Genomic DNA, 9,158 nt, shown 5'->3' with positions numbered 1-9,158 from the left:
CATGGTTTCCTGACTATGGACATTGGATGTCATTGATAACGAGATCACATCATTAGGAGAATGATGTGATGGACAAGACCCGATCCTAAACATAGCACACGATCGTATAGTTCGTTTGCTAGAGTTTTTACAAATGTCAAGTATCTTTTCCTTAGACCATGAGATCGTGTAACTCCCGAATACCGTAGGAATACTTTGGGTGTACCAAACGTCACAACGTAACTGGGTGACTATAAAGGTATACTACGGGTATCTCCGAAAGTGTCTGTTGGGTTGACACGGATCAAGACTGGGATTTGTCACTCCGTATGACAGAGAGGTATCTCTGGGCCCACTCGGTAATGCATCATCATAATGAGCTCAAAGTGACCAAGTGTCTGGTCACGGGATCATGCATTACGGTACGAGTAAAGTGACTTGCCGGTAACGAGATTGAACGAGGTATTGGGATACCAACGATCGAATCTCGGGCAAGTAACATACCGATTGACAAAGGGAATTATATATGGGGTTGCTTGAATCCTCGACATCGTGGTTCATCCGATGAGATCATCGAGGAGCATGTGGGAGCCAACATGGGTATCCAGATCCCGCTGTTGGTTATTGACCCGAGAGCCATCTCGGTCATGTCTACATGTCTCCCGAACCCGTAGGGTCTACACACTTAAGGTTCGGTGACGCTAGGGTTGTAGAGATATGAATGTGCAGTAACCTGAAAGTTGTTCGGAGTCCCGGATGAGATCCCGGACGTCACGAGGAGTTCCGGAATGGTCCGGAGGTGAAGAATTATATATAGGAAGTGCAGTTTCGTCCATCGGGAGAGTTTCGGGGGTCACCGGTATTGTACCAGGACCACCGGAAGGGTCCCGGGGGTCCACCGGGTGGGGCCACCCATCCCGGAGGGCCCCATGGGCTGAAGTGGGGAGGGGAACCAGCCCATAGTGGGCTGGTGCGCCCCCTTGGCCCACCCCCTGCGCCTAGGGTTGGAAACCCTAGGGTGGGGGGGGGCGCCCCACTTGCCTTGGGGGCCACTCCACCCCTGGCCGCCGCCCCCCTAGGAGATCCCATCTCCTAGGGCCGGCGCCCCCCTAGGGGAGCCTATATAAAGGGGGGGAGGGAGGGGCAGCCACACCTTTGAGTCTTGGCGCCTCCCTCTCCCCTGCTACACCTCTCCCTCTCGCAGTAGAACGGCGAAGCCCTACTACGGTGACCCCTGCATCCACCACCACGCCGTCGTGCTGCTGGATCTTCATCAACCTCTCCTCCCCCCTTGCTGGATCAAGAAGGAGGAGACGTCATGCTGACCGTACGTGTGTTGAACGCGGAGGTGCCGTCCGTTCGGCGCTAGGATCTCCGGTGATTTGGATCACGTCGAGTACGACTTCCTCATCCCCGTTCTTTGAACGCTTCCGCGCGTGATCTACAAAGGTATGTAGATGCAATCCGATCACTCATTGCTAGATGAACTCATAGATGGATCTTGGTGAAACCGTAGGAAATTTTTTGTTTTCTGCAACGTTCCCCAACAGTGGTATCAGAGCCAGGTTTATGCGTAGTTCTCTTTGCACGAGTAGAACACAATTTGTTGTGGGCGTAGATGTTGTCAACTTTCTTGCCACTACTAGTCTTATTTTGCTTCAGCAGTATTGTGGGATGAAGCGGCCCGGACCAACCTTACACGTATGCTTACGTGAGACCGGTTCCACCGACTGACATGCACTAGTTGCATAAGGTGGCTGGCGGGTGTCTGTCTCTCCCACTTTCGTTGGAGCGGATTCGATGAAAAGGGTCCTTATGAAGGGTAAATAGAAGTTGACAAATCACGTTGTGGCTTTCACGTAGGTAAGAAAACGTTCTTGCTAGAACCCTATTGCAGCCACGTAAAACTTGCAACAACAATTAGAGGACGTCTAACTTGTTTTTGCAGCAAGTGTTTTGTGATGTGATATGGCCAGAGTTGTGATGAATGATGAATGATATATATGTGATATATGAGATGTTCATGCTATTGTAATAGGAATCACGACTTGCTTGTCGATGAGTATGACAACCGGCAGGAGCCATAGGAGTTGTCTTTATTTTTTTGTATGACCTGCGTGTCATTGTGAAATGCCATGTAAATTACTTTACTTTATTGCTAAACGTGTTAGCCATAGTAGTAGAAGTAGTAGTTGGCAAGCAACTTCATGGAGACACGATGATGGAGATCATGATGATGAAAATCATGGTGCCATGCCGGTGACGAGATGATCATGGAGCCCCAAGATGGAGATCAAAGGAGCTATGTGACATTGGCCATATCATGTCACTATTATTATTTGATTGCATGTGATGTTTATCATGTTTTTGCATCTTGTTTACTTAGAACGACGGTAGTAAATAAGATGATCCCTCATAATAATTTCAAGAAAGTGTTCCCCCTAACTGTGCACCGTTGCGACAGTTCGTTGTTTCGAAGCACCACGTGATGATCGGGTGTGATAGATTCCAACGTTCACATACGACGGGTGTAAGACAGAATTACACATGCAAACACTTAGGTTGACTTGACGAGCCTAGCATGTACAGACATGGCCTCGGAACATAGTAGACCGAAAGGTCGAGCATGAGTCGTATAGAAGATACGATCAACATGAAGATGCTCACCGATGTTGACTAGTCCATCTCACGTGATGATCGGACACGGCCTAGTTAACTCGGATCATGTTATACTTAGATGACTGGAGGGATGTCTATCTGAGTGGGAGTTCATTGAATAATTTGATTTAGATGAACTTAAGTATTATGAACTTAGTCTAAAAATTTACAATATGTCTTGTAGATCAAATGGCCAACGTTGTCCTCAACTTCAACGCGTTCCTAGAGAAAACCAAGCTGAAAGACGATGGCAGCAATTATATGGACTGGGTCCGGAACCTGAGGATCATCCTCATAGCTGCCAAGAAAGATTATGTCCTACAAGCACCGCTAGGTGAAGCACCCGTTCTCCCTGCAGAACAAGACGTTATGAACGCTTGGCAGACACGTACCGATGATTACTCCTTCGTTCAGTGCGGCATGCTTTACAACTTAGAGCCGGGGCTCCAAAAGCATTTTGAGAGACACGGAGCATATGAGATGTTTCAAGAGCTGAAAATGGTTTTTCAAGCTCATGCCCGGGTCAAGAGATATGAAGTCTCCGACAAGTTCTTCAGCTGTAAGATGGAGGAAAACAGTTCTGTCAGTGAGCACATACTCACTATGTCTGGGTTACATAACCGCTTGACTCAGCTGGGAGTTAATCTCCCGGATGACGCGGTCATTGACAGAATCCTTCAGTCGCTTCCACCGAGCTACAAGAGCTTTGTGATGAACTTCAATATGCAGGGGATGGAAAAGACCATTCCTGAAGTATTTGCAATGCTGAAATCAGCAGAGGTAGAAGTCAAAAAGGAACATCAAGTGTTGATGGTGAATAAAACCACTAAGTTCAAGAAAGGCAAGGGTAAGAAGAACTTCAAGAAGGACGGCAAGGGAGTTGCCGCGCCCGGCAAGCAAGCTGCCGGGAAGAAGCCAAAGAATGGACCCAAGCCCGAGACTGAGTGCTTTTATTGCAAGGAAAGTGGTCACTGGAAGCGGAACTGCCCCAAATACTTAGCAGACAAGAAGGCCGGCAAAACGAAAGGTATATGTGATATACATGTAATTGATGTGTACCTTACCAGTACTCGTAGTAGCTCCTGGGTATTTGATACCGGTGCAGTTTCTCACATTTGTAACTCAAAGCAGGAGCTGCGGAATAAGCGAAGACTGGCGAAGGACGAGGTGACGATGCGCGTCGGGAATGGTTCCAAGGTCAATGTGATCGCCGTCGGCACGCTACCTCTACATTTACCTACGGGATTAGTTTTGAACCTCAATAATTGTTATTTAGTGCCAAGTTTGAGCATGAACATTGTATCAGGATCTCGTTTAATACGAGATGGCTACTCATTTAAATCCGAGAATAATGGTTGTTCTATTTATATGCGAGATATGTTTTATGGTCATGCTCCGATGGTGAATGGTTTATTCTTAATGAATCTCGAGCGTAATGCTACACATATTCATATTGTGAGTACCAAAAGATGTAAGGTTGATAATGATAGTCCCACATACTTGTGGCATTGCCGCCTTGGTCACATAGGTGCCAAACGCATGAAGAAGCTCCATGCAGATGGACTTTTAGAGTCTCTTGATTACGAATCATTTGACACGTGCGAACCATGCCTCATGGGTAAGATGACCAAGACTCCATTCTCAGGAACAATGGAGCGAGCAACCAACTTATTGGAAATCATACATACTGATGTGTGCGGTCCAATGAGTGTTGAGGCTCGCGGTGGCTATCGTTATGTTCTCACCCTCACTGATGACTTGAGTAGATATGGGTATGTCTACTTAATGAAACACAAGTCTGAGACCTTTGAAAAGTTCAAGGAATTTCAGAGTGAGGTTGAGAATCAACGTGACAGGAAAATCAAGTTCTTGCGATCAGATCGTGGGGGAGAATACTTGAGTCACGAATTTGGCACACACTTAAGAAAATGTGGAATAGTTTCACAACTCACACCGCCTGGAACACCTCAGCGTAATGGTGTGTCCGAACGTCGTAATCGCACTCTATTAGATATGGTGCGATCTATGATGTCTCTTACCGATTTACAGCTATCATTTTGGGGCTATGCTTTAGAGACTGCCGCATTCACTTTAAATAGGGCTCCGTCGAAATCCGTTGAGACGACACCGTATGAATTATGGTTTGGGAAGAAACCTAAGCTGTCGTTTCTAAAAGTTTGGGGATGCGATGCTTATGTCAAGAAACTTCAACCTGAAAAGCTCAAACCCAAGTCGGAAAAATGCGTCTTCATAGGATACCCTACAGAAACTATTGGGTATACCTTCTACCTCAGATCCGAAGGCAAGATCTTTGTTTCCAAGAATGGATCCTTTCTAGAGAAAAAGTTTCTCTCGAAAGAAGTAAGTGGGAGGAAAGTAGAACTTGATGAAGTATTACCTCTTGAACCGGAAAGTGGTGCAACTCAAGAAAATGTTCCTGAGGTGCCTGCACTGACTAGAGAGGAAGTTAATGATGATGATCATGAAACTTCAGATCAAGTTGCTACTGAACTTCGTAGGTCCACAAGGACATGTTCCGCACCAGAGTGGTACTGCAACCCTGTCTTGGAAATCATGTTGTTAGAAAACGGTGAACCTTCGAACTATGAAGAAGCGATGGCGGGCCCGGATTCCGACAAATGGCTGGAAGCCATGAAATCCGAGATAGGATCCATGTATGAAAATGAAGTATGGACTTTGACTGACTTGCCCGTTGAGCGGCGAGCCATAGAAAATAAATGGATCTTTAAGAAGAAGACATACGCGGATGGTAATGTGACGATCTATAAAGCTCGGCTTGTCGCTAAGGGTTATCGACAAGTTCAAGGGGTTGACTACGATGAGACTTTCTCACCGGTAGCGAAGCTGAAGTCCTTCCGAATTATGTTAGCAATTGCCACATACTATGATTATGAGATATGGCAAATGGACGTCAAAACAGCATTCCTTAATGGTTTCCTTAAGGAAGAATTGTATATGATGCAGCCGGAAGGTTTTGTCAATCCTAAGAATGCCGACAAGGTGTGCAAGCTCCAACGCTCGATTTATGGGCTGGTGCAAGCATCTCAGAGTTGGAACATTCGCTTTGATGAGATGATCAAAGCGTTTGGGTTTATGCAGACTTATGGAGAAGCCTGCATTTACAAGAAAGTGAGTGGGAGCTCTGTAGCATTTCTCATATTATATGTAGATGACATACTTTTGATGGGAAATGATATAGAGCTTTTGGACAGCATTAAGGCCTACTTTAATAAGAGTTTTTCAATGAAGGACCTTGGAGAAGCTGCTTATATATTAGGCATCAAGATCTATAGAGATAGATCAAGACGCCTCATAGGTCTTTCACAAAGCACATACCTTGATAAGATATTGAAGAAGTTCAATATGGATCAGTCTAAGAAGGGGTTCTTGCCTGTGTTGCAAGGTGTGAAATTGAGCTCAGCTCAATGTCCAACCACGGCAGAAGATATAGAAGAGATGAGTGTCATCCCCTATGCCTCAGCCATAGGTTCTATTATGTATGCCATGCTGTGTACCAGACCTGATGTAAACCTTGCCGTAAGTTTGGTAGGTAGGTACCAAAGTAATCCCGGCAAGGAACACTGGACAGCGGTCAAGAATATCCTGAAGTACCTAAAAAGGACTAAGGAAATGTTACTCGTTTATGGAGGTGACGAAGAGCTCGTCGTAAAGGGTTACGTCAACGCTAGCTTCGACACAGATCTGGATGACTCTAAGTCACAAACCGGATACGTGTATATTTTGAATGGTGGGGCAGTAAGCTGGTGCAGTTGCAAGCAGAGCGTCGTGGCGGGATCTACATGTGAAGCGGAGTACATGGCAGCCTCAGAGGCAGCACATGAAGCAATTTGGGTGAAGGAGTTCATCACCGACCTAGGAGTCATACCCAATGCGTCAGGGCCGATCAAACTCTTCTGTGACAACACTGGAGCTATTGCACTTGCCAAGGAGCCCAGGTTTCACAAGAAGACCAGGCACATCAAGCGTCGCTTCAACTCCATTCGTGAAAATGTTCAAGATGGAGACATAGATATTTGTAAAGTACATACGGACCTGAATGTAGCAGATCCGTTGACTAAACCTCTCCCTAGAGCAAAACATGATCAACACCAGAATTCCATGGGTGTTCGATTCATCACAATGTAACTAGATTATTGACTCTAGTGCAAGTGGGAGACTGTTGGAAATATGCCCTAGAGGCAATAATAAAAGGAATATTATTATATTTCCTTGTTCATGATAATTGTCTTTTATTCATGCTATAATTGTGTTATCCGGAAATCGTAATACATGTGTGAATACTTAGACACCAACATGTCCCTAGTAAGCTTCTAGTTAACTAGCTCGTTGATCAACAGATAGTCATGGTTTCCTCACTATGGACATTGGATGTCATTGATAACGAGATCACATCATTAGGAGAATGATGTGTTGGACAAGGCCCGATCCTAAACATAGCACAAGATCGTATAGTTCGTTTGCTAGAGTTTTTCCAAATGTCAAGTATCTTTTCCTTAGACCATGAGATCATGTAACTCCCGAATACCATAGGAATACTTTGGGAGTACCAAACGTCACAACGTAACTGGGTGACTATAAAGGTATACTATGGGTATCTCCGTAAGTGTCTGTTGGGTTGACACGGATCAAGACTGGGATTTGTCACTCCGTATGACGGAGAGGTATCTCTGGGCCCACTCGGTAATGCATCATCATAATGAGCTCAAAGTGACCAAGTGTCTGGTCACGGGATCATGCATTACGGTACGAGTAAAGTGACTTGCCGGTAACGAGATTGAACGAGGTATTGGGATACCGACGATCGAATCTCGGGCAAGTAACATACCGATTGACAAAGGGAATTATATACGGGGTTGCTTGAATCCTCGACATCGTGGTTCATCCGATGAGACCATCGAGGAGCATGTGGGAGCCAACATGAGTATCCAGATCCCGCTGTTGGTTATTGACCAGAGAGCCATCTCGGTCATGTCTACGTGTCTCCCGAACCCGTAGGGTCTACACACTTAAGGTTCGGTGACGCTAGGGTTGTAGAGATATGAATGTGCAGTAACCCGGAAGTTGTTCGGAGTCCCGGATGAGATCCCGGACATCACGAGGAGTTCCGGAATGGTCCGGAGGTGAAGAATTATATATAGGAAGTGCAGTTTCGGCCATCGGGAGAGTTTCGGGGGTCACCGGTATTGTACCGGGACCACCGGAAGGGTCCCGGGGGTCCACTGGGTGGGGCCACCCATCCCGGAGGGCCCCATGGGCTGAAGTGGGGAGGGAAACCAGCCCATAGTGGGCTGGTGCGCCCCCCTTGGCCCACCCCCTGCGCCTAGGGTTGGAAACCCTAGGGTGGGGGGGGGCGCCCCACTTGCCTTGGGGGCCACTCCACCCTTGGCCGCCGCCCCCTAGGAGATCCCATCTCCTAGGGCCGGCGCCCCCCTAGGGAGCCTATATAAAGGGGGGGAGGGAGGGGCAGCCGCACCTTTGAGTCTTGGCGCCTCCCTCTCCCCTGCTACACCTCTCCCTCTTCGTAGTAACGGCGAAGCCCTGCTGCGGTGACCCCTGCATCCACCACCACGCCGTCGTGCTGCTAGGATCTTCATCAACCTCTCCTTCCCCCTTGCTGGATCAAGAAGGAGGAGACGTCACGCTGACCGTACGTGTGTTGAACGCGGAGGTGCCGTCCGTTCGGCGCTAGGATCTCCGGTGATTTGGATCACGTCGAGTACGACTTCCTCATCCCCGTTCTTTGAACGCTTCCGCGCATGATCTACAAAGGTATGTAGATGCAATCCGATCACTCGTTGCTAGGTGAACTCATAGATGGATCTTGGTGTAACCGTAGGAAATTTTTTGTTTTCTGCAACGTTCCCCAACAAGCCGTTGGATTTAAATCCAACGCCTTCTTAGGCTTTTACCTACTGGCCCACATGTCAGCCAGTTCATTTGTTTTTTTAGTCCATCTGGTGGCTGGGTGAAACAATGATGTAGCATCTATGTAGCCCGTTTAAATCCCATTTCCATTTTTCTCAAAATCCGCGGACTTGCTGGGCTGGGTGAAAATATCATGTTGGGCTAGACGGAGAAATGTTATAAAAACATAAACACATGATTGCACGTCAGTAAAATCTTTGCAAGCTTATGTACGCAATCACTAGGAGCTAACTTGCCAAGTTATATATAAACAATTATTATTTATTATTTTGTAAGAACTTTCAACTTACGAAATAAAATATCATTTTAATTTGATGAGTTAATAGTACGTGGGGTATTATTATTATTTAGGCTAGACGTGGGACAGTTGAGTTGGTTCTAGGGGAAAGTACTGGGAGAAAACTCAGTTTACATCGAAAAAGAAAGTGGGAGAAAATTCAGACACCTGCTGGGTCCACCTGAGGAGGGGAATATGTTGGGAGGAAGGAGATTCAAAGCACGTCAGCCGAGTGAACTAGTTTTTTTACGGTCAAGTGAACTACTTTACATACATA

This window comes from Triticum urartu, chromosome 6, assembly GCF_003073215.2.
Source record: "Triticum urartu cultivar G1812 chromosome 6, Tu2.1, whole genome shotgun sequence".
NCBI lineage: Eukaryota > Viridiplantae > Streptophyta > Magnoliopsida > Poales > Poaceae > Triticum > Triticum urartu.
Note: the sequence above shows the minus strand (reverse complement) of the source record.